Source organism: Panthera tigris, chromosome B4 (genome assembly GCF_018350195.1).
Source record: "Panthera tigris isolate Pti1 chromosome B4, P.tigris_Pti1_mat1.1, whole genome shotgun sequence".
In the NCBI taxonomy this organism is placed as follows: domain Eukaryota; kingdom Metazoa; phylum Chordata; class Mammalia; order Carnivora; family Felidae; genus Panthera; species Panthera tigris.
The window spans coordinates 100,000,508-100,025,507 of record NC_056666.1 but is presented as its reverse complement, the minus strand read 5'-3'; the positions used below and the strand labels follow the sequence as shown (position 1 = coordinate 100,025,507).

Below are 25,000 nucleotides of genomic sequence, written 5' to 3'. Positions count from 1 at the left end.
TCAGGTCAAGGGAGGGAAGATCAAAGGTACCCTACAGTGAAATCTTCAAATATCTCAGGCAAATAACAATGAGTCAGTTTAAATATCCCCCCAGCCTAGAGAATGAAGCCACCTTACCACAGGATCAGCCAATAAGAAAATGTCTCTCTGTACCTCTCCTCTTCCCCATTTCCTACAGAGACCCTATTGAGCCTGGAGGTGGTGAACAAAGGTCCTTTCCAAACAGCAGGAATGTAGTAGTAAGAAGCACTTGTAGTCAGTCTTGGTTTGGGTCAAGAGGAAAAAGCTTTTGAAGAAACATATGCTTATAAATATATTGGAATAAATAGTGTAAATTGTAAGGTGAAGTTTTGTGACATAAAGTGATAAGAAACAACTGAAATTTGCATCCAGGGACAGAAAAACAATTGATTCTGCTAAGGAGTCTGAAGACACAGGAGAGGAGTTTGGAACAGAGATGTAGATTTAGGAATCACTGGTCTACAGAGGAGATGATGCATACACGTTACAGTAAAGAAAAAAGCACCAAAGAAAGAACTCCAGGGAGAGGATCCAAATTGCCAAATACTGACAAAATTAACCCCAATCACACCACTTAATTAAAATCTTCAATGCTTCCCTACCATCTAAAGCCAAAAAATAATAATAAAAATAAAAATTCCTTAGCATGTCATTCAAAACTTTTCCCATCATGATCCCTTTTTAACTTTCTAATTTCAAGGGTGTCTGGATGGTTCAGTCAGTTGAGTGTCCAACTCCTGATTTCAGCTCAGGTCATGATCCCAGGGTCGTGTGATTGAACCCCTCATCGGGCTCTGCACTGAGCATGTAGCCTGCTTGGGATTCTCTCTCTTTCCCTCTCTGTCCCTCTCCTGCTTTCTCTCTCTCTCTCTCTCTCTCTCTCTCTCTCTCTCTCAAATAAAAATGAAATTGACTTTCTAATTTAATATATTAACACTTCTCAGGTTCTACATTTTGTTGTGGTTATATCATAAAACTAGAGTCCTGAGGACAAAATGCCATTTCATACCTTTAGCACTAACATATCTATACATGCTACACAATCCACTTTGTCAGACTTCTATTTATCCTTAAAAATTTGACTCAAGTCTATGTCTTCAGAAGGTTTCACTCTGTGCCCCCAAGTCCACTGCAAACAAGTCAGGCACTTTTTCCCCTATGTTCTAGGAGGCATTAAATACTTCCCCCTGCTCTCACACATCCCTAATTACTTGTCCCCACTAGATTGTCAGCCCCGATATACTTTCTTAGAATCCCCAAGTTATAACACAACACCTGGAAGCTGCTCACCATTCATTAAAGGATTCATGTGATTCTGAAGAAAACATATGACATGCATACACACATACACACATATTCTACCAATCTCTTATAAACCTAAAAATGTTATTCCAAAATTGTCTCATCCTATGAAAAAACCTATGTATCACATAGAAGGAACAGTAAGCCCTTTCTGAATTTATGTTAGCCATACTCTTTTTTACTGAGGTTATCATATGCATACAATAAGTCACAAAAATCTTAATTGTAGAGCATATGATATACTGAGTTAATCACCACCTATATGAAGATAGAGAAAATTTCCAGAACTCCAAAAGACCCCTTTATTCCTCCCTCCCTTAATAGGTAACAACTACTCTGTTTTATCACTGTGGATTTATTTGGTCTTAAATTATCATATTAAGTGGAATTATACAGCATGTACCTGTACGTTTTTTCCTTTTTTTTTTTTTTCAACATTAAATCTGGAAGATCCATCTGTGTAATTTTAAGTAGCACTAGGTAACTCATTCTTTTGCTCTATGGAGGGGATGGTTTCCTTACAGATCCCAATTCATGTAACTGACCAAAATAAAGCCCAATTCTATAGGGGGATTTTTAACTATCTTAAGCTCAATATCCTAATTCAGGATTTCTGGAGTCTTCACTTTTACAAATAGAAAAATAAGAAAGTTTGCTTTATTTCACATATTTTTCCCAGGCTCTGGGACCTCTATTCAAGTCCAAGAGAATGAAAAAGAATCAACAGTTCCCGTGCCAGACTACCGATGAAGTAACAAATCACAGATCCAGAAACTATTCAAAAATGACTAGAAATTGCTTTTGGAATTTTAAGTATTAGAGGTGAATAGCCATTGTTTGCTCTTTAAATTCTGGTATTGAATTGTTGAATATTCTTTACATAGCTAAATCAGTAGATCTAAAGTGTAAAGAAGAGGATCCAGGCCCAAAGAAAAGGATGGATCCTATAACCCTTCAGGGTAAGAAGTTGTTCCAGCAGAAGAAGATGTTGGGGTCAGAAGTTCTCCTTGCCCTCCTGCTAATGTGTCCCAGACCAAAGACTCCAGTGTTACATGTACTAAAGGAATCCAGCACTATAAAAACAGAAACCTATTGGAACAATATGACTCACAAAAAATGTTAATTTTTTGATAAACATCAATTCCCATTCATGATTAAAATATAAAAAGAAAATATAAAATAGAAAGAAATAGCTCTAACAGAGAATATCGTACTTAATGATGACCTATAAGAAGAATACATAGAATACTATTTATATGAAGTTTAAAATTACTAGGTAGTATTTATAAATACAGATAAATATAGTAAAAGTGATTTCATATATTAAATGATAAACCTCTCCAAGTTGCCTGCAGCAATTTCTTACTCAACACGTCTCTAGAGGCAAGAGAAACAAAAGCGAAAATGAACTATTGGGACCTCATCAAAATAAAAAGCTTCTGCACAGTGAAGGAAACAATCAGCAAAACTAAAAGGCAACCGACAGACTGGGAGAAGATATTTGCAAACGACATATCAGATAAAGGGTTAGTATCCAAAATCTACAAAGATCTTATCAACCTCAACACCCAAAAAACAAATAATCCAGTGACAAAATGGGCAAAAGACATGAATAGACACTTCTCCAAGGAAGACATCCAGATGGCCAACTGACACATGAAAAGATGCTCAACATCACTCATCATCAGGGAAATATAAATCAAAACCACAATGAGGTACCACCTTACACCTGTCAGAACGGCTAACATGAACAACTCAGGCAACAACAGATGTTGGCAAGGATGCGGAGAAAGAGGATCTCTTTTGCCTTGTTGGTGGGAATGCAAGCTGGTGCAGCCACTCTGGAAAACAGTATGGAGGTTCTCAAAAAACTAAAAATAGAACTACCCTACGACCCAGCAATTGCACTACTAGGTATTTATCCAAGGGATACAGGTGTGCTGTTTCAAAGGGACATATGCACCCCCATGTTTATAGCAGCATTATCAACAATAGCCAAAGTATGGAAAGAGCCCAAATGTCCATCGATGGATGAATGGATAAAGATGATGTGGTGTGTGTGTGTGTGTGTGTGTGTGTGTATATATATATATATATATATATATATATATATATCACATACATACATATACATACAATGGAGTATATTACTCAGCAATCAAAAAGAATGAAATCTTGCCATTTGCAACTACGTGGATGGAACTGGAGGGTATTTTGCTAAGTGAAATTAGTCAGAGAAAGACAAAAATCATATGACTTCACTCATATGAGGACTTTAAGAGAAAAAACAGATGAACATAAGGGAAGGGAAACAAAAATAATATGAAAACAGAGAGGGAGACAAAACAAAAGAGACTCATAAATACGGAGAACAAACTGAGGGTTGCTGGAGGGGGGGCGGGATGGGGAGATGGGCTAAATGGGTAAGGGGCAGTACAGAATCTACTGAAATCATTGCTTCTCTATATACTAATTTGGATGTAAATTTTAAAAAATAAAAAATAAAGTTAAATTACAAAGTTAAAAAAAATAAAATAAAGATAAAAAAATAAGATAAAGATGCCTGCTACTATCATTTCAATAAACTGCTATATTATAGGCACTTATTGCCACGGTATGGCAAAAAAAAATCAATAAATATAAGGATAAGAAAGGAGGAAAAAAGTTTGCATATAATATTGACTACAAAGAGCAATTAAGAAAAATTATAAACAAATCATTTACACTAAACAAGATTATTATTCGTAATGCACCAGCAAAAAAAAAAAAAAAAAAACTTTAGATCAGCAACAATAAAAACAGTGACAGAAAATATAATTTCAAAACAAATTCCGTTAGTAAGAAAAACATACGATACAATGTCCTCAGAGAAACAAACTAGTAAACTATATTTCGATCTTTACATAGAAAATCATTTTAATTTAAAAACATGCAAACTATATAAATGGAGAGATAATACATGTTAATGTGTAGGAGGAGTCAATATCATAAGGATATCAGTTGTCCTCCAATTATTCCATAAGTTTATTTATTTCAGTTCCCAACCTAAATGTCAATATATAACTTTATTATGTAACTTATAAAGCTGATGTTAACTTCATATGCAAGGACAAAGGGGTAAGACTAGCCAAGACAATTTTAAAAAATGGATGCTTTCAAAGATAACAAAATTGATTAAAAAAACAATGACAAAGTAAGGGACAAGGAAAGTGACAAATAAATTACTGAGATAAAATATATAGCTTAGAAATAGATACGCCCACAAATATTAACATGCAATTCAATAAAAAAGACTTGACAATTTTAAAAATGATTTTGGAACAATTGGTTATCCACATGAGGAAAAATAAAGCTAGCATAAAAAAATTTCTTGTATAATATATAAAAAATATAAACTCTAATAAAGAGGGTGATAAAATTGACTAAAGCCATCTATACAACAAAAAGTGGACATAGAAAAGAAAGGCCAGGGATTGGGAAAATATATTTACAACACATATGTATATGTATGTGTGTGTGTAGAAATGAAAAACAAAATTCTTACTAAAAAACTAAAAATCAAAGAAGACAGCCAACCCAATAGAAAAAAGAACAAAGTATATGAATACACATTCCCTACAAGAGGAAATATGGATGGCCAATACGCATGAGAAATAGAAAGTGAGAAAATACAATTTTTTAAAAAAGATGCTATGTCCCACGTCACAGATTGTTAAAACTTTTTAAATGTTACCAACCGCAACTGATGGAAAAGATGTGATGATTCTAAAACTTACATGAATTGATGGTGGGTAGGTACCTGGTGTGCTGGTTTAGTGCAAGCACTGTAGTGAGTAATGTGGCAAAATCTAATAAAATTCAACTATGCATCAATTGAATTCCTAGGGAGAAACCCATTCACTAAAAGATGTGTATGAGAATGTTCATTACAGCACCCTTGGCATTGATAATAAATTAAAAATAAACTTAATATCCAGAACCAGAAATTTAGATAAATTATGGCATATAATTGTATAAGGACATAGTCTGTAGCATTTAAAATGAATGAACCAAAGCTCTACATATCCACATAGACAAATCTTGGTAGCATACTTATGCATCAAGTAGGGAAATTATGCAGGAATAGAGCGTGATACCATTTATAAGAAATTTAAAACATATAAAGAAATACTAAATACCACTTAGAAATACATGCAAGTATGGTAAAAGCATAAAAACATGTTAAAAGTAATGAAGCCAAAATTAGAACAGCAGGTTTTTTCCTGAGGTGAAGACATGGAAATGAGGTTGGGGAGGATTACAAAGGAAGCTTTAATAATGATGCAGTATTCCATGTACTTAAAAAAAAGTGTCTAAAGCAATATGTTAAAATGAAGTAAAGCTGGATGTTGAGTACACAAGAGTTAATCATTATTATTCATTTTGGTTTTCCTAACACTGAAAACAGTTCACAATAAAAACAAGAAATGTTTTTTTAAAAAGACATTATTAAATTATTTATTTATAATAGCTAAATCGATCAACCAAACAAGTAACTATGGGACTATAGCCAGTAAGTTTCTGCAGAGCTATGACCTCCTCATACGTGGCATCTGACAATGTGGTCGGGGACAAGGGGTTCCTTTTGGTTGTCCCAAGAGTGATGCCGGCATTTATTGGGAGGAAGGGGAAGAATGATAAATGCTTTACAATGCATTGGTACAATCCAGAGCAAAGAAAAATTGTCCCTACGTCTCCTGTTGACGGTTACCGTCACCATACCAAGTGGCCCTGGAACATGACTGACTTGACCAAGTGTCAGCTCAAGTCCCTTCTCATGAAAAGATGGCCTCCTTCCTTGGTATGCTGGCTTTAATAACATTTTTTTTTTCTTTTCCCAGAGCTTCCTATGTGTCAGAGATTGTTCCTGGACCAGAGAGAGAAAAGATGTGTGAGGTTCTGCCCTAGTCCCAACCCCTAAGCTGAATTCCCAGTCCATCCCCTCAGCCGAGGACCCCATCACATTAACCCCATGAAATCTTTAAGCTCACTTGATTCAGCTACACACAGTTAAACAGACTTGGTGCTACTGATTGTCCCATAAATGCCCCCCACAAATAAATGAATCCCTTTTTGTGGCATCGTAGCGAAACCGGCAACCAGAAAGTCAACACTAACAGAACACAAATTTTGTGGGTTAGTTTTCAAAAAACTGCAACCCAATTATGTAAGACAAAACAAGCTTCTCTCTCGTGTACCAAGTATTCGGGGAAAGTACTTAAAGAAACATAACTGCCTTGCATCCTTCACAAATGAAGTTCTTGTAAAATTCCATCTTTCTCACTTGAAATATGCAGAACAAATAAAAACAGCAGGGGAAAACATTATGTTCCTTGCAACATGGCTTCTCTGCTTCATTTCTGTACTGGAAATGGTAGATTATTTGCTTTATCAGATGAATTGGCTCTGTAGCCCACTTTAAAAGAACATACATGGGTTTTCAGCAGCAGGAAGTTTGGACTTGATTAGTTCAAGATAAAAGTACACAAGGAGGGTTGAATATCATTCTGAGCCAATAAGTATATGTGTAATGGAGATGGAACAGTACAAAACATTCATATTCTTAGGTACTAATGATAAGTAGGAAAAAAGCTTGCATCTTTTAGCTAAATTGTTTACTGTCTGCAAACTCAAAGTAGTAATTCAAGGCCAAGTGACAGGAAATTACAGTTTCCTAGCTGACATCAATTCAATCTTCAGTAATAGTTCTGAAATGGGAGTTTCTAAGCCTTGAAGAGAAAGGAAACACACACACACACACACACACACACACACACACACACACGCAATAATTCAGGTCATAACCCATATGATATGGCACACATTATGTGCATAAAATGATGATGTATGCTTAAAAATCCAGTGCCTTATTTTATAATTTTAATCAAACTTTTTATTTAATCAGGTTCTTACATTTAGTCTGTACATGGACTCGGTTATTTACAGAATACAGGCTCGCCTAAGGGAGATGTGAAACAATGGCTGTTTCTGGTTACAACAGCAAATAGACAAGCATTTTTTCTAGGTAATCATAAAAGTAAACATACTGAGAATTGGTGAGCTAAAAAAAGTTTTAATTTTTTTTTTCCAGTTTTCTTCTTGTGGAAGGTAGTTACCTACATAATTCCCCCTAGGCAAAAGGAGCATTCCTCATCTTTCCCACCCATGCCCATTCCATCGTATACATAATTACCTCAAACTATCTTGAGAGCAAAGACTGCTAACTGTCATCCAAGATCCACTCTCTATTTATCCTCAAGGTTCTAACTGTAGGCAGCATTATAACTTTCTATGCAGAAATGAGAGACTACCTTAACCAGTTTACCTGGTGGCTAGGTCTTGCCATTCTATGATGCTATGGTCAATGGAATGCAAGCAGAAATTGCACATACCAACTTTCAAACACGGACTTGAAAAGGAGATTGCTTGTGTAGTGATTTTCTCTCTTCTCCTTCCCATGGGCTACAATGTAATGTTGTACCAGTCAGACAGCTTCAGTCATGTGACAAGGACACCACCCTATGGAATGGTAGAGCAATGAAATGGAAGGAATCTGGGTCCCTGGAACAGAACCTCTAACCTGCCCTGGAACACTGACCTACTCTAAATTGTTATGAGAGTGAAAAATAAACATCAATCTTATTTGAACCACAGTACTTTTGTTACAGCAGATTCTCCTTTACCCTAAATTCAGAAATCTTGGCCTTATAGAGAACATGATAGATTGGACTGTTTTCAGTGAATATTCTCTCATCTCCCCTGTCCAAATACTTAGAATTTGTCCAAATAACTGACTTTGCTCAAGAGAGAGCGAGCGCACACGAAAGAGAGAATTAACACAAGCAGGGGTTTTATGAATTTGCGTGTCACCCTTGCACAGAGGCCATGCTAATCTTCTCTGTATCATTCCAATTTTAGTATAAGTGCTGCCCAAGAGAGCACTGCAAGCAGAGATTTTAAATCAGCTTGCCTTCTTGCCTTTCTATAATCTTCCATGAGAAGAGCATGCCTCAGGTAGCCACTGGTCCATGAAAAAAGGGGAAATGTAAGGGAGACCCATATCCATGTATCCAGCCATGATGCCAAAACCACACGAGCCCAGATGAGGCATGGCCATTCCATTAACAAGAACACAAATGCTTATTTTTCTAAGCTATTGAATTTGGGAGGAAGGGCATAGGGTGAAGTTGGGCAACATTAATGAAGCAACATGCAATACTGAAAAGAATACTGATGACACAGAAAATAATGTGGACTTCACAAACTGGGAATTAAAAGTTTTCAAAACTTTTATGTGTAACTCATCATGGTTTCAATTCAATTTTCTGATCTTCAGAATAAAAAAGGTACAATATACAATCTTCAAGGACACCTACAACTTTAATATTCTAAGATTTCATACACTGCCTCCTAATTTCTGCCACTTTCTTAGCCAAGGCTATCTTGATCAGTGCATTGCAACTTTTAGGACATTCTCCTTGCTAAGAGGTGTTCTGAGCCCTCCCTGATTTCAGATCATTAAAACCAGATTTGTTACCATTTTATAGCCCAATGGTCTACACTTTAATTTCTATAATATCCTATCTTTGAACACTAGTGCAACACAAAGGAACAGATGCTATCTTATTAAATATCACAAACTGCATGTTAACTAGAGAATCAAAAGTCTACCCAGCCTATAAAACTGTGGAAATTTTCTATTAGAGGGTCCAATGGAATATTTTGAACAGAGTTATCAGAGAAAGACCAGCACTCAATGGAGAGTCACTCCTTTATGTGATGAGATTTATAAAAGGATGGGAGAGAAACCCTTTAGTGAACAGTCAGTAGTATTTGGTGTCTAGTAAAACCACTTCTTTGTGCATATTTTTTCTTGATAACAGCAGAAAATTTTTGTAGCTCACTATTTGCAGTTGTAGAATCTCTACATTCACAGCAGTTTCTTCTTCTGTGATTACAGGAAGATCACATTTCACAGTCACAGGGTTGGGAATACATTGCTTAGTTTTCACCAATGCACAAGTGGGGTTTCACCTCTGGAAGCAGACAGTCCAAGATGAGTGTGAGTTCTGATCACTCTTTCCCATCCGTGCAATTGACACAGGAAGAGTTTGAATCCCTCAGTTTACAGTTGAAGAAAAGTCAACAAGGAAAGTGGCCCGATGCATATCAGACTATGATACAAGTGAGGAAAAACAAACAGACACACAAACAAACACCTGTGTTTTGTTAAGCCATTTGGAATTTCTGATCACCACATTATCTTGACAGGTACAAGAAGGATACCTTGGCTCCATCATCCCATAGCACCACACACTACTCTGCTTCTCTACTGGAATGTCGTCACCACACGTTGAAAGCCTATCTGTTTTGTTTTCGCATACATCAGTGAAATGTTGTTGAACTGGTAACGTCTGAATAAAGAAAACACAATAAAAGTTTCAGCGCCTGCTGGCATATACAACATGCCACTGCACAAAGTAGTCAATAAACTGTATGTTTTATGCAGTTCATCAATTTTCTTTTTAAGTTTATTTATTTTGAGAGAGAGTGCAAGTGGGAGGAGGGGCCAAGAGAGAGGGAGAGGGAGAATCCCAAGCAGACTCCGCACAGCACGGACCCCGATGTGGGTCTCTAACCCACAAACTGCGAGATGGTAGCCTGAGCCAAAACCATGAATTGGACACTTAACCAACTGAGCCACCCAGGCACCCTGATTTTCAAACGATTTGTCGATTTTCAAATGGTCTAGTTTTACGTTGACTTCTAATCTCATTATGAAATAGCTTTCAATAAACTCTAATAATTCATTTTAATATGCTTATAAACGTTAGGTCTCAAGTCATAAAAAAACACACGAAGATACACTCTTTTGTGTACAAACATTCATGATCCATTGAAAATGAATATTTTGAGAAACATGAAATATCATCAAATAAGTATATTCACAATCACTGCAGTACCTCTCTAGACAATGAGTCACTTAAGAAACAGTTAACACTACCTTATTTTCACTCTTCAGGAGTAAGTTGTCTTAGCACATAGTTTAACAAATGATTGTGGAAATAAGGAAATGGGAAGGGAGAGAGGAAGAATACATTATCCAACAAAAGAAATTTAATAGTTATTTCTTTTGTAAAGGCCTATGCTACGCCTGTGTTTCTGAAAATATGGCTCTTCATGTAATAGGTCAAGATAATGAACAAGAAAGACTACCTGATAAAGGGGAAACAGAGTGTTTAAAAACTTTTGAATCACCATTAATTCATCCACATGATACAGAATTTATATTTTAGAAGTTAGAATTATACTGGACTTAATTTTTCTTTAATACTTTTAAAAAAGATTTCAGAGCAAATCAACAGTATAAAATGTATGTTAGTAAGAACTAGCTGCTTCCAAGCACTTCAGCTACATGTAATCTGTTTACAAGTAATAAATGTGTTGATTACAAATGGTTCTTGTTATTCATAAAAGCAAGTCAGGTATTTCTTCATTCAATGAATATGCACTGAGCACCTACTAAATGCCAGGAATTAACTTCACTTTATAAAGGCACAATAAAATGAAACGTTCTCAAATGTATTCTAGAAAAAAAGAGTTGAAAATGGTGAAATTAATTCTGATCCCGATTATCTGCATTAGTAACATTTTGGGAACACCAGGGTAGTTTCAAATGAGAAGAAACCAAGGGAAAGTGTCCATGAAGACTGATAGACCTACAGCTTAAAGAAAGAAAAAGGACATTAACAAGGCTTTTAAAATGACAGCCTACCCGACCCAAAGGTTAAGTATTAGAGAGTGTGTGTTGAGGGTGTGGGGATGTCAGGAAGGGTGCTATGGTTTTATTTTCTTGCTTTTTTTTAACTGTCACTAGGCAAACCATGCATTCTCAATTTTCCATAAGCCGGCTTATGCCACTTGCTATTGTCTTAAAACTAGTCATCCACACGTTGATTATAATTACTTATTCCCTAAACATGATTGATGCACTTGACATTGCAACCCCTGACACAGAGAGCTAGAGAAAAGGAAAAAAAGTTTCCAGTACAGGGACAGGGGCAGAAGGAATTATTTATTTGGACATCAGTGGTGAACCTGTATTAACTTATGAATAAATTTACATCTACCACTCATTAAAAAATGAAGCCATCACTTCCCTCATTAAATGGCCTGGCTTTAACCCTGACAGTCAAATTGTAGAGAGCAACTAGCATGACACAATGTTTAAACAAAAACAAAACAAAAAAAGAACAACCAAAACCAGGTGACCTTGATGCTATTCTCTGGAGGAAAACACTGGTTCCAATGAGTAGTATATCTAATTGCAAACAAGAAACACTGCAGACATATCTGCCTAGTTCTGTAAAAATATGAACACACATTCTACTTACATAAATGATTTCAGCAACATTAGCTTACATGGCAGAGTACCATTTTGATTAAAAAATGGTTATATTAAGGTACTACATACATTTTCTTTTGCTGGCCTTTCATAAAGGCAATTTCTCACTCAATTTGTTTAGCAGTACTACACAAAATCTCTTTAGCTTGTCAATAAACATAATTCTGTGATTTGCTTCTAAGGACTAGTTAGTGTTCTTCCAGGACCTAAAAACACATAGTGAGCTCAAAGGAAGAAACATGAATTCTGACTGAAACTGTGCTTCAATGGTGATCCTATAGAAGAATATGTACTGTTGCCACCAGTGGATGAGTTATTTTTCAGCCTTAAGTTCTCCTTCCAAATGGAATAGAGATTATAATAGCTCAAACATACAGCATTTTCTATAAGCCATGCTTTGTACCAGAATCATTACCATCTCACTGAAACCTGCGAATTTGAGATTTTCATTCTCTCCATTTTACAGAGAAGGAAACTGAGGTCTACCAAAGGTCATCTATTTAGTACAGGGTACAAACAGGCAGCTTGATTCTGAATTAAAAGTGTGCTTTTATGGAATCGGAGAAGATATGTGAAAATAAAACATCCAATAAAGGATTAGTATCCAAAATATATAAAGAACTTCCAAAATTCAACATCCAAAAAACAAATAATCCAATTAAAATGGGCAGAAGACATGAGATACACCTACAAAATATTACCTCACACCTGTCAGAATGGCTAAAATCAACAATATAAGAAACAAGAGATGTCGGTGAGGACGTGAAAAAAGGGAAACCCTCTTGCACTGTTGTTGGGAATGCAAACTTGTACAGCTGCTCTGGAAGAAAAGTATGGAAGCATGGAAGTTCCTCAAAAAGTTAAAAATATAACTAACCTATAATCCAGCAATCGCACTACTAGGTATTTGCCCAGTAATACTAATTACTAATGCTAATTAGAATTAGTAATATTAATTCAAAGTGATACATACACCCTGATGTTCAGAGCAGCATTATCTACAATAGCCAAATTATGCAAACAGCCCAATGTCCATCAACTGATGAATGAATAAAGAAGAGATATATACATACATACATATATGCACGCACACACACACACACACACACACACACACACACAATGGGATATTAGCCATAAAAAAGAGTTAAATCTTGCCATTTGCAATGATGTGGATGTAGCTAGAGAGTATTATGCTAAGCGAAATAGAGAAAGACAAATACCATATGATTTCACTCATATGTGGAATATAAGAAACAAGTGAGAAAAAAAAAAAGAGAGAGAGAGGCAAACCAAAAACACAGACCCTTAACTACAGAAAGGAAACTGATGGTTAGCAGAAGGGTGGTGGGGAGCGGGGTATGTGAAATAGGTGATAGGGATTAAGGAGTACACTGGTTGTGATGAGAAGTGGGGGCTGTATGGAAGTGTTGAATCACTACGCTGTATACCTGAAATTAGTATTACACTGTATGCTAACGGAAATTTGAATAAATTTAATTTTTAATTTAATTTTAATTAACTTAAATTTAAAATTTAAATAAAATTTTAAAAAATCTTTTAAAATAGTTTACTGAATGGTGACAGACAGTAGCTATACTTGTGGTGAATATAGTATAGAGTTGTTGAATCACTATGTATTATGTACAATGAGACTATTCTAACACTGTTTGTCAACTATACTCCCATTCAAAAAAAAATCTTATGGGCGGCTGGGTGGCTCAGTCAGCTGAGTGTCCAACTCTTGACTTTGGCTCTCAGGTCATGATCCCAGGGTCCTGGATTCCTCTGCGCCGAGTACGGAGCCTGCTTGGGATTCTCTATCTCTCTCCCACTTTTAGTCTCACTTTCAAGCAGACGAAGCATGGAAATATAAGTATGTACACCAACAGACATGCACACATATATGCATGCATCTATATTTATGTCTGCATTTTTCTAATACTTATATATTAAAAACCATGAGATCATACTGATAGCTCTGATTCTCACCAAAATCATGGGTTCATATGAGGTGTCTCTTTTCTCTTTTCTATTTTCTTTCTCCAAGAAACCTGGCTCTTATTTATCCACAATATATTTCTTCACTTACTCAGTTCTAATATACACATGAAGTAGTTTAGAATTTCCAACCCAGATGCCTCTGAGAAATGTCTCAATTAACTGCAGTATAATATATGAATTACGTTCATTTTTGTCTCAAACCCTGCAGTCCATAGCCAAATACTGTTTTCCCAATTTGCCTAAATCTTTCCTTCCCCATCATCAGTGTAGTGATGTCATTCATCTATAATACACTTATATTCATTTGTTACTCTTTAAACTCCACTTTGGGTTCTCCCCACGTCCTGTTAATTTTAATTGTTTATCTCAGGGAAGATACATGAAGGATTACCATGTTTCCAAGACTCACAGCTATATAAAATCTATATTAAGAAATGGATCACTCTCATCTCAACCCTGTTTTCACTCATCTTCTGTGGGTAATAATCTCAGTTTCTGCTTTATCCTTTCTAAATTTATTTGGGACAAATAAACAGACACACTATATTTTCTTATACTCCCTATTTCTGATACAAAGAGTTGCATAGTACAGTCTTTTGCACTTTCTTTTCGTTTTTGTTTTGCTTTCTGCAGTTGTATAGTGTTCCACTGTGCAAATACACCATTGCTTACTCAACCATTCTTGCATTTGTCAACATCTGGGTCATTTCCAGTGTTCTCCAATTCTAATTTAAGTTGCACTGAGTAACCTTGTATAGGTATTTCCAAAAAGCTGTAGATGTAGTTACCGGGGACAGTCCTAAAAGTGCAGTTGCTGGTCAAAAGGTAGTAGCATATGTAATTTTGCCAACTATTTCTAAATTCTCACTCAGAAGCATTTTACCAGTTTACATTCCCATCAGCAATGTTTGAGAGCACCTACTTACAGTCTCACCAATGGGATAGGTCATCACACTTTTTCATTTTCATTCACCTGATGGTTCAGAAATAGTATCCCAGTACTATTTTACTGGCATTTACCAAATCATCAGTGAATCTGAACCCTTTTTCCTATGCCCAAGGGACATTTTTATATATTCTTCTGCCTCTCCCTCACTCACACTCTCTCTCTCTCTCTCAAAATAAGTAAAAACATTTAAAAAACCACAATGAATTAAATCATGTAAGCACTTGTCACCTTTTCCTTATATAATATCTTTCTTATTACCTTAATAGATATACTTTCATGTGTTCATTTAGTATTTGTGTATTAGTCATAAAAGCTAGGAACCATGTTAAATTTGTACGCACTAATCAGTCAATGCTTTGGATGAGCCCAAACTACTGGCTCTGATATTATTGGGCCTGAGGAATATCATTTTATCATCTGCTATAATTGGCAGATACAGAAAGACTGCAGTCAGTAAAGTGATGGTGTATCATCTTAATGTGGTGACATAGGCCCCATGGGGGATAACAGCAAGTACACGTGCCTCACTAGGTTGTGAGTTTCTTGAGAGTAGATGCTGTTGCTTGTTACTCATTTATGTTTCCCATTTTTTTACAATCCCAAACGTGGTTCCTAGAAACACTCAGCAACATCCCAGTATGAAGTTCTTGCATCTGTCATCAAGAGATGTAGTTTGTCTCATTTTCTAGGTTCTTATAATCCCATATATTTGCTCCAATTCCCCTTCCTGAAACTTCCGTAGAACACATGTAAATAAAAGAAAATTACAACAAATCCCTGCCTCCCCGAGGAAACTCAAAGTAATTTTATGAAACAAATGGTATACCTTCCACATCCCTGAAAAGACCTTTTCCCAGTACCTGGTCTGAGAAAATTAAGGAGAACTAACTCCAAGCTGATTCTTCAGTAAGTAAGCATGCTCAGTTTTCTAAAAAAAAAGTAACAAATGTTTTATTGATTCAAATACAATAAAGTAAAGGAGTTCTTTTAGCCAAGTTGGAGAAATAGAAGGCTTTATTCCTCTATTATTCTGGTTTTCAGCTTATCATTTAATCTGGAAAGCAATATTTTCCCCTTGGTAAAGGAAAACCAAATTCAGAAAGGAAGATTATTAAAAGGAAAAGGCCTCAGAAACCAAATTCATGGAAATCAAACACAGAATCCTAAAAAGATGTTTTAGAATTCGACCTTGATTAAACATCAGTCCTTTTGAGAGCTGAGAGAGTAAGATAGCTGCAGAGGAGGACCCTAGGTTCACCTCATCCCTCAAACACAGCTAGATAACTATCAAATCATTCTATACATGAATATCAAATACCCAAGAAATCGACCTGAGGACTCACAGAACAAACTGCACAACTAGAAGGAGAGAAAAGGCCACATCAAAGAAGGTAGAAGGGGAGACCTGGTTTGGAGGAGAAATGGATCACAGGTGCTATGGAGGGAGGAAACCCTGGTCAGGGAGAAAGGTGAGAGAAAGTGTAGGGCACAGGGATACAAATAAGGAGAACACTTACCCAAAAAGCCATTGGCTGGGAAAAGGAGTGGGGCTGATTTTCATGAGATTTTGCAAATAGCAGGGCTCAAAGACTGGAGTTTTAGAGGTCATCAGGCTTGGTTGGCATAAAGCCCTGAGGACGCTGCCCTACACCTGCAAAGAAGGTAATAAAACAACCCCAGGGCAGACACTGCAATCTGAGGATTGCCTAAGGTGCACAAGGAGAGACTGTTCTCTCTTGCATCTGTGAGAGGTGGTTTTTGCAGACACCTCTCCAGGGATAAAGGAGTCAGTGGATGCCATTCCCCACCCCCCACCCCCACTCCTGTATAGGATCAGAGACACCTGATGAGGGAGGCTAACCTGGACACCAACTGTTTAGCCCATTTTTTTAAGTTTTTTTTAAATGGTTTATTTATTTTTGAGAGAGAGACAGAATGTGAGCAGAGAGAGAGGAAGACACAGAATCTGAAGCAGGCTCCAGGCTCTGAGTTGTCAGCACAGAGCCCAACGCAGAGTTCGAACTCTTGTACCTAGAGATCATGACCTCAGCTGAAGTTGGACACTTCCCCGACTGAGCCACCCAAGCACCACTAGCCTGCTTTGTTCCAAATCCCATGCCCCTGTGCTCTGGTAGGACTGTCCTTCTTGGTCAAACCTGCATCCATCCCAATGCAGCAAGATACTCTCCCAGAAGACCAGCATAGGGACCCCCACACCAGGTCCTAAAGTTTGGAGTATTAAAAGTCAGCAGACCTGGTTGAGACAGAGCCCAAATTGCATTGTGCTGCTCCAGGCAGGGAAGCAACCCAGAGACAGACAGCATGAAAACAGCAATCTGAAAAATGCCTGGGACACACAAATCAACATGGAAACAGTGGCATTGAAAGACACCACTGGACCAGACTTAACAGATATATGCAAAACATCCCAAAGCAGCAGAAAACACATTCATTTCAAGTGCACATGGAACATTCTCCAGAACAGACAATATACTAGGTCACAAGTCAGGCCTCAACAGGTACAAAAACATTGGTATCATACCATACATATTTTCTGACCACAACACTATGAAACTTAAAGTCAACCACATGAAAAAATTTGGAAAGACTGCAAATATACAGAGTTTAAACAACATGCTCATAAAGAATGAATGGGTCAACCAGGAAATTAAAGAATAAATAATGAAAATGAAAACACAAAGCTCCAAAACCTCTGGGATGGAGGAAAAGCAATCATAAGAGGGAAGTATATAGCAGTACGGGTCTACCTCAAGAAGCAAGAAAAATACCTCAAATATACAACTAACCTTACACCTAACAGAGCTAGACAAACAAAGCCTAAATCCAGCAAAAGAAGGGAAATAATAAAGATTAGAGCAAAATAAATGATATAAAAACTGAAAGAAAAAAAAAACCAGATAGATGAAATAAGGAGCTGGTTCTTTGAAAAAAATAAAATAAAATAAAATAAAATTGGTAAACTCCTAGCCAGACTTATCAAAAAGAAAAAAGGAAGGACCCAAATAAATAAAATCACAGATGAGAGAGGAGAAATAACTACCAATACCACATTAACACAAACAATTGTAAAAGAATATTATGAAAAATTATATGCCACCAAACTTGCAATCTGAAAGAAAGAGAAATTCCTAGAAACATAAACTACCAAAACTGAAACAGAAATAAATAGAAAACTTGAACAGTTCAATAACCAGCAAAGAAATTGAATCAGTAATCAAAAATCTCCCAGCAAACAAAAGTCCAGGGCCAGATGGCTTCACAGTGGAATTCTACCAAACAATAAAAGAAGAGTTAATACCTATTCTTCTTAAATTATTCCAAAAAAATAGAAATGGAAGGAGAATTTCCAAACTCATTCTAAGAGGCCAGCATTATGCTGATTCAAAAACTAGATAAAGACTCCATTAAAAAAGAGAACTACAGGCCAATATCCCTGATGAACATAGACGTAAAAATTCTCAACAACAGTACATTAAAAGAAACACTCACTATGATCAAGTGGAATTTATTTCTGGGCTGCAAAAGTAGTTCAATATTCACAAATCAATCAATGTGATATACCACGTTAATAAAAGAAAGGATAAGAGCCACATGATCCTCTCAATAGATGCAGAAAAAGCATCTGACAAAGTATAATACCCATTCATGATGAAAACCCTCAAGAAAATAGAGACAGAGAGAACATACCTCAATAGAGGTCATATAATAGAGGTCATATATGAAAAACCCACAGCCAGGAATCAGGAATAAGACAGGGATGTCCATTCTCACCACTTTTATTCAACATAGTACTGGAAGTCCTAGCCTCAGCAATCAGACAACAAAAAGAAATTAAAAGCATCCAAATCAGCAAGGAGAAGTCAAACTTTCACTATTTGCATATGACATGGTGCTCTACAAAAACCCAAAAGATTCCACCAAAAAATTGCTAGAATTGATATACAAATCCAGTAAAGCTGCAGGATAAAAATCAATGTACAGAAATCTGTTGCATTTTTATACATCAATAATGAAGCAGTAAAAAGAGAAATTAAGGAATAGATCACATTGACAAATGCACCAAAAACCTTAGTAAGATACCTAGGAATAAATCTATCCAAAGGTAAAAGATCTGTATTCTGAAAACTATAAAATACTGATGAAAGAAATTGAAGAGGACAAAAGAAATAGAAAAACATTCCATGCTCATGGATTGAAAGAATATTGTTTTTCTTTTAATTTTTTAATGTTTATTTATTTTTGAAAGAGAGACAGAGTGTGAACAGGGGAGAGGCAGAGAGAGAGGGAGACACAGAATGCAAAGCAGGCTCCAGGTTCTGAGCTGTCAACACAGAGCCCGATGCAGGGTTCGAACTCATGAATTGTGAGATCATGACTTGAGTCGAAATTGGACGCTCAACCAACTGAGCGACCAAAGCTCCCCATAAATAACAAATATTGTTAAATGTCTGTACTTCCCAAAGCAATCTACACATTTAATGCAATACCTATCAAAATACTACCAGCATTTTTCACAGAGCTAGAACAAACAACCCTAAAATTTGTATGGGACCACAAAAGACCTCAAATAACTAAAGCAATCTTGAAAAAGAGAAGCAAAGCTGGAGTCATCACAATTCCAGAATCCAAGTTTTATTACAAAGCTGTAGTGATCAAGACAGTATGGTATTGGCACAAAAACAGACACATAGATCAATGCAACAGAATGAAGAACCCAGAAATGGACCCAAAACTATATGGTAAACTCATCTTCGACCAAGCAAGAAAAAATATCAATTGGAATAAACAATTGGTTTTGGGAAAACTGGACAGCGACATGCACAAGAATGAAATTGGACCACTTTCTTACACCATACACAAAAATGAATTCAAAATGGATGAAAGACCTAAATGTGAAACAGGAAACCATCAAAATCCTAGAGGAGAACACAAGCAGCAACCTCTCCGACATTGCCCATAGCAACTTCTTACTAGATATATCTCCCAAGGCAAGGGAAACAAAGGCAAAAAGAAACTATTGGGATTTCATCAAAATAAAAAGCTTCTGCACAGCAAAAGAATCAATGAAACCAAAAGGCAATCTATGGAATGGGAGAAGATATTTACAAATGACATATGTGATAAAGGGTTAGTATCCAAAATCTATAATGAACTAATATATTCAACACCCAAAAAACAAGTAATCCAGTTAAAAATTGGGCAGAAGACATGAACAGACATTTTTCCAAAGACATCTAGATGGGTAACACACACATGAAAAGGTGCTCAACATCACTCATGATCAGGGAAATATAAATCAAAACTACAATCAGGTATCACCTCACACCTGTCAGAATGGCTAAAATCGACAATACAGGAAACAAAAGGTGTTGGCGAGGATGCAAGATAGGTGAACCCTCTTACACTGTTGGTGGGAATGCAAACTGGTGCAGCCACTCTGTAAACAGTATGAAGCTTCCTCAAAAATTTTAAAATAGAACTACCCTATAATCCAGCAAGTGTACTGCCAGAAACTTACCCAAAGGATACAAAAAATAAATAAATAAATAAATAAATAAATAAATAAATAAATAAAGATTCAAAGGGATACATGCACCCCAATGTTTATAGCAGCATTATCCAACAATAGCCAAATTACAGAAAAGAACCCTAATGTCCAGTGACTGATGAATGGATAAGAAGACGTGATGTGTGTGTGTGTGTGTGTGTGTGTGTATACACATATACAATGGAGTATTACTCAGCCATAAAAAAGATGAAATCTTGCCATTTTCAATGACATGGATGGAGCTAGAGTATTATCCTAAGCGAAATAAATCAGTCAGAGAAAGACAAATACTATATGGTTTCACTCATAAGTGGAATTTATGAAACAGAACAGATGAACATACAAGACTCTTAACTACAGAGAAAACACTGATGGTTACTGGAGGTGAGGTGGGCGGGAGATGGGCTAGATGTGTGATGGGCATTAAGGAGGGCACTAGTTGGGATGAGCACTGGGTGTTGTATACAAGTGTTGAATCACTAAATTCTGTACCTGAAACTAATATTACATGATATGTTAGCTAACTGGAATTTAAATAAAAACCTGAAGAAGAAAAAGAAGAAAAAAACCAATCCTTTTGAAGTAATGGAAATTCCTTATTTCCAAGAAGTAATTCAATCAAGCGTTTACTTTTAGTAAGCTACCAGCTTAATGCTGGGACTAGTCCAGGTCTGCTGGCCTCACAGGATCTGGACAAAAGAATCTGGCAATAATTTAAAAAAATATTTTGCTACATTTTACTTGGGTCCAGGAATCAGTAAAAATTTTCAACAGAAATTTAGTTATTGTATAACAACTGAAAATTCAAAGTACATGATCATTTTACTAATTTCTTACAGGGTTTCAGTCGGAAAATTAAAATACAAGTAGACAAAACAATGACAACATTAAATGATATTTGGAGGAAACATTAAGATTTTTACTAAATGCTGACATATCTTACTGCAATTACAGAAAAAAATATAAATTATGATAGAATATAACACTACTAAGAAACACTTCGTTTTTAGTTGTAGTCAACCAAGCACAGATTTTTAAAGTAGGCATTAACAAAAAAAATCACTAATCATAAATTCTCGTTGTTCACTGATGTCATTTAATAGTCCCAAGCCACAAACCAAACTAACCTGTGAGTATAATTCATAATAAATCCAAATCTAAAAATATAGGGCTTTTAAAACCCAGGTTAGGATTTAAAATATTCTGCTATTACTTAAAATATCCTAAGTTCTGCCCTATGCCATAAACAAACATGGGTCACTGACTTTGTTAAAGACACACAAATCTTGTTTGCTCCAAAATTCTACAATGCAATTCACCAATGCTTTTGCAGTGTAGACTGTTCCCTTAGCATCATATTCCCCGTTTCTCTTGTGTCTTGCCACCAGAGTTCAGTGCCCAGAACTGCTTCACAAGCACTACATCAAACCTTATCATCACAGTGTAGAAACACACAAATTTAGTAAGGGCAAATGTTTAAAATAAATAGGCATGAGGAGAATTCATGTATCTGGAATGGTATACTTAGCATGGTGAGAACTTTGTATTTGCCTAATGTACTGAAAAAAGTATTCAAGAACGAGTACTCATGCAGGGGCGCCTGGGTGGCTCAGTCAGTTAAGTGTTCGACTCTTAATTTTAGCTCAGGTCATGATCTCACAGTCCTGGGATTGAGCCCCATATCAGGCTCTGCTCTGAGTGTAGAGCCTGCTTGGGATATTCTCTCTCTCTCTCTCTCTCTCTCTCTCTCCCTCTCCCTCTCCCTCTCCCTCTCCCTCTCCTACTCATCCTCTGTCTCTCTCTCAAAATAAACATTAAAAAGAAAAAGAAACAAAGACTACCCATGCCTACCCATGCAAAGGAAGGCTAGTCCTAGGAACAGGAGTTCCACTGAGAAAAGGCTTTTAAAATTATGCAGCCATTTGCATCATGAATCAAAATGAATTTCCCATAATCAATGTGATTCTTTTCCACACCTGGACCTAAACCTTCCTCCAGTGTTCTGAAAATTAGCATCGATGAGGGCCAAATATACTGAGAATGCTTCTCATGCTTCTCACATACCTCCAGAAGATAAAACCATTCATGCAAAGCATGAACTGAATGTGAATATCTTCCAAGGAGCTAAGTTAAGATACTTTAGAGACATGATCATGATCTCACAGTTTGTGAGATCAAACCCCGTGTCAGGCTCTGTGCTGGCAGTGCAGAGTCTGTATAGGGATTATCATTTTGGAAGTATCAGTATGACCTAGAGGATCCCTTGAGTCATGTTACCTAGATCTGTCCTGGAAATGTTATGTTTCAGAAAATACTTTTTTATTGCCTGGACTATGTAAACGAACTTGTACATATGAACTTGACACATGCTGGGGCTTGCGGTGGAGGATATGGAGGGGCTGGGGAAAGGCGAAGCAGGTAGCAGTCTAGTTCTTTCATACCTTGCTCTCAGAGTTAAACCATTCTAAGGTTCTACTCAGTCTCCCCTCCATTTCTTTCAGAGGAAGAAGGAGTACACAGTACAAAGGAAGAGATGATGAGAATGAGGTAGTCTCCATGCTTTTTAATTTTTTCCCACATATCCTATGGAAAATACTCAAGCTGTCTAAATGCAGTACCAAACACAAGCAAATTCTAAGTTTTTCCAACAGTCCACTGTCAATGTATGTAGCCGTTCATGGTGTTTTAGGGCTGAACCCACAGAACTGAATACACAAGTCACTCGCCAAACCTGACCATCCAATGACAAGTCACAAGCTTCAAATGAATGCTCTGTACACAAGACTGCCAAGAACATTTAAAAAGAGCAACCTGATCTCTACCAGACTCAGAGTTTCTACTGGAGTCTCTCCTGAATGTACCACCCGCTGGGGGAGCAGGAATCCAATTTTGTTTAAATTGCAAACTGTGAATATGTATAATGTGCTTTTATGAATGTGTATATCTGCAGAAGAAGAAACATTTATGTCTGAGAAATGGGACTAGAAGTGCTTTTATTTATAGTAACTTTCAAAGGATACAGAAGTAAAGCAAACAGTATAATGCATCTCTTTGTACCCAAAGTTTATCATGGCCAATACAGTTTCAACTAGATCCCACTTCTTTTCTCATTTAAAATCATTTTGAAGCAAACTTCATCATTTATCATTTTCCTACAAATGCTTTTCATTAATTTTTTCTTGTAAATATTTCCCAAAGTTTTTAACATAACAATTTCTTTTATATTAGCGGAAAAAAAACCAGTAAATGCTATCAAAAAAATATGGAATCCAAGGCAGTACCAAGAGACCATTAACAACTAAATAGAAATTGTAAACCAATATTAATAAGAAATATAGCGCATGATTATAATACTTACTGACTTGGCATTAGAGATCTCTTACTAACACTGCTTGTTTCAATTATCTTTCTGTTTTCAACTTGGGAGAATGGACAGGCCTTCCTCTGACAGTAAACAACACATGAAATAAGGATTAAAATACTGATTTCTTCCCGAATACCTGGCTGTTTAGTTTCCTTCTGTCTTCTCGGTTTTCCCTGTTTTGTATCACCATTAGCATCATTAGCACGTCCTTGTGCAATCCAAAAAGAATTCAAATGTTGAAGGAGTTATGATCTAAGGTATTTACGTATTTAAAGACTAATGAAAATTATGTGCAATTCACAGTGTAGCTTCAAAATATGTATTTTGTTAAAAAGTGCTTTTTGTTAATTGAAATATACATTATTTTTTAAAGGTTATAATGCCGTGACCCTTTTTTTAATGCTTATTTATTTGAGAGAGACAGAGAACAAGTGGAAGAGGGACAAAAAAGAGAGAGAGAAAGAATCCCAAGCAGACTCTGCACTGCCAGCACAGAGCCTGACACGGGGTTTGATCTCACAAACTGTGAGATCATGACCTGAGCCAAAATCGAGAGTTCGATGCTTGACCGACTGAGCCACCCAAGCACCCCAGTGCCGTGACCCTTTTCATAATCATGTTAAATTTGTGATCTTAGGGGCGCCCGGGTGGTTCAGTCAGTTAAGCATCCAACTCTTGATTTCAGCTCAGATCATTATGTCATGATTCATAGGTTTGAGCCCCATGTCAGGGTCTGTGCTGACATTACGGAGCCTGCTTGGGATTCTCTCAGCCTCTCTCTCTCTACCCCTCCCCCGCTCATGCATGCTCACTCTCTCTCCCAAAATAAACTTAATTTTTTTTTAATTTCAGGTCTTAAGCAGAAAGTAAAATGAGCTTTTACTTAAAACCACTACGTAAATCCATTATCAGCCACCTGTTGGAAAACGAAAGGTGATTTGTAGTAAGTAGGGTCCCAGAGAGGCCCATCATTCCAAATGCACCTTTGAAGACATGTGTTTTCACTGTATTCAATGGTATTCTTCCAGCTTGGGCCAACCTGTGTTAAGGGTCAAGTATGGAATATAGTAAACTGAGGTTCTTTTTTTTTTTTTATTTTTTATTTTTATTTTTTTTTTTTTTTTTAATTTTTTTTTCAACGTTTTTTATTTATTTTTGGGACAGAGAGAGACAGAGCATGAACGGGGGAGGGGCAGAGAGAGGGAGACACAGAATCGGAAACAGGCTCCAGGCTCCGAGCCATCAGCCCAGAGCCTGATGCGGGGCTCGAACTCACAGACCGCGAGATCGTGACCTGGCTGAAGTCGGACGCTTAACCGACTGCGCCACCCAGGCGCCCCTAAACTG

At 36.6% G+C, this 25,000-nt stretch overlaps 1 non-coding gene across 1 annotated transcript; it reads right to left on the bottom strand.

Annotated features, from left to right (window-relative positions):
- Window positions 1–8,197: 8,197 nt before the first annotated feature.
- LOC122240617 lies at window positions 8,198–8,304 on the bottom strand. Its single transcript, XR_006220396.1, has one exon. It is a non-coding gene; the product is annotated as a U6 spliceosomal RNA (small nuclear RNA).
- Window positions 8,305–25,000: the final 16,696 nt, after the last annotated feature.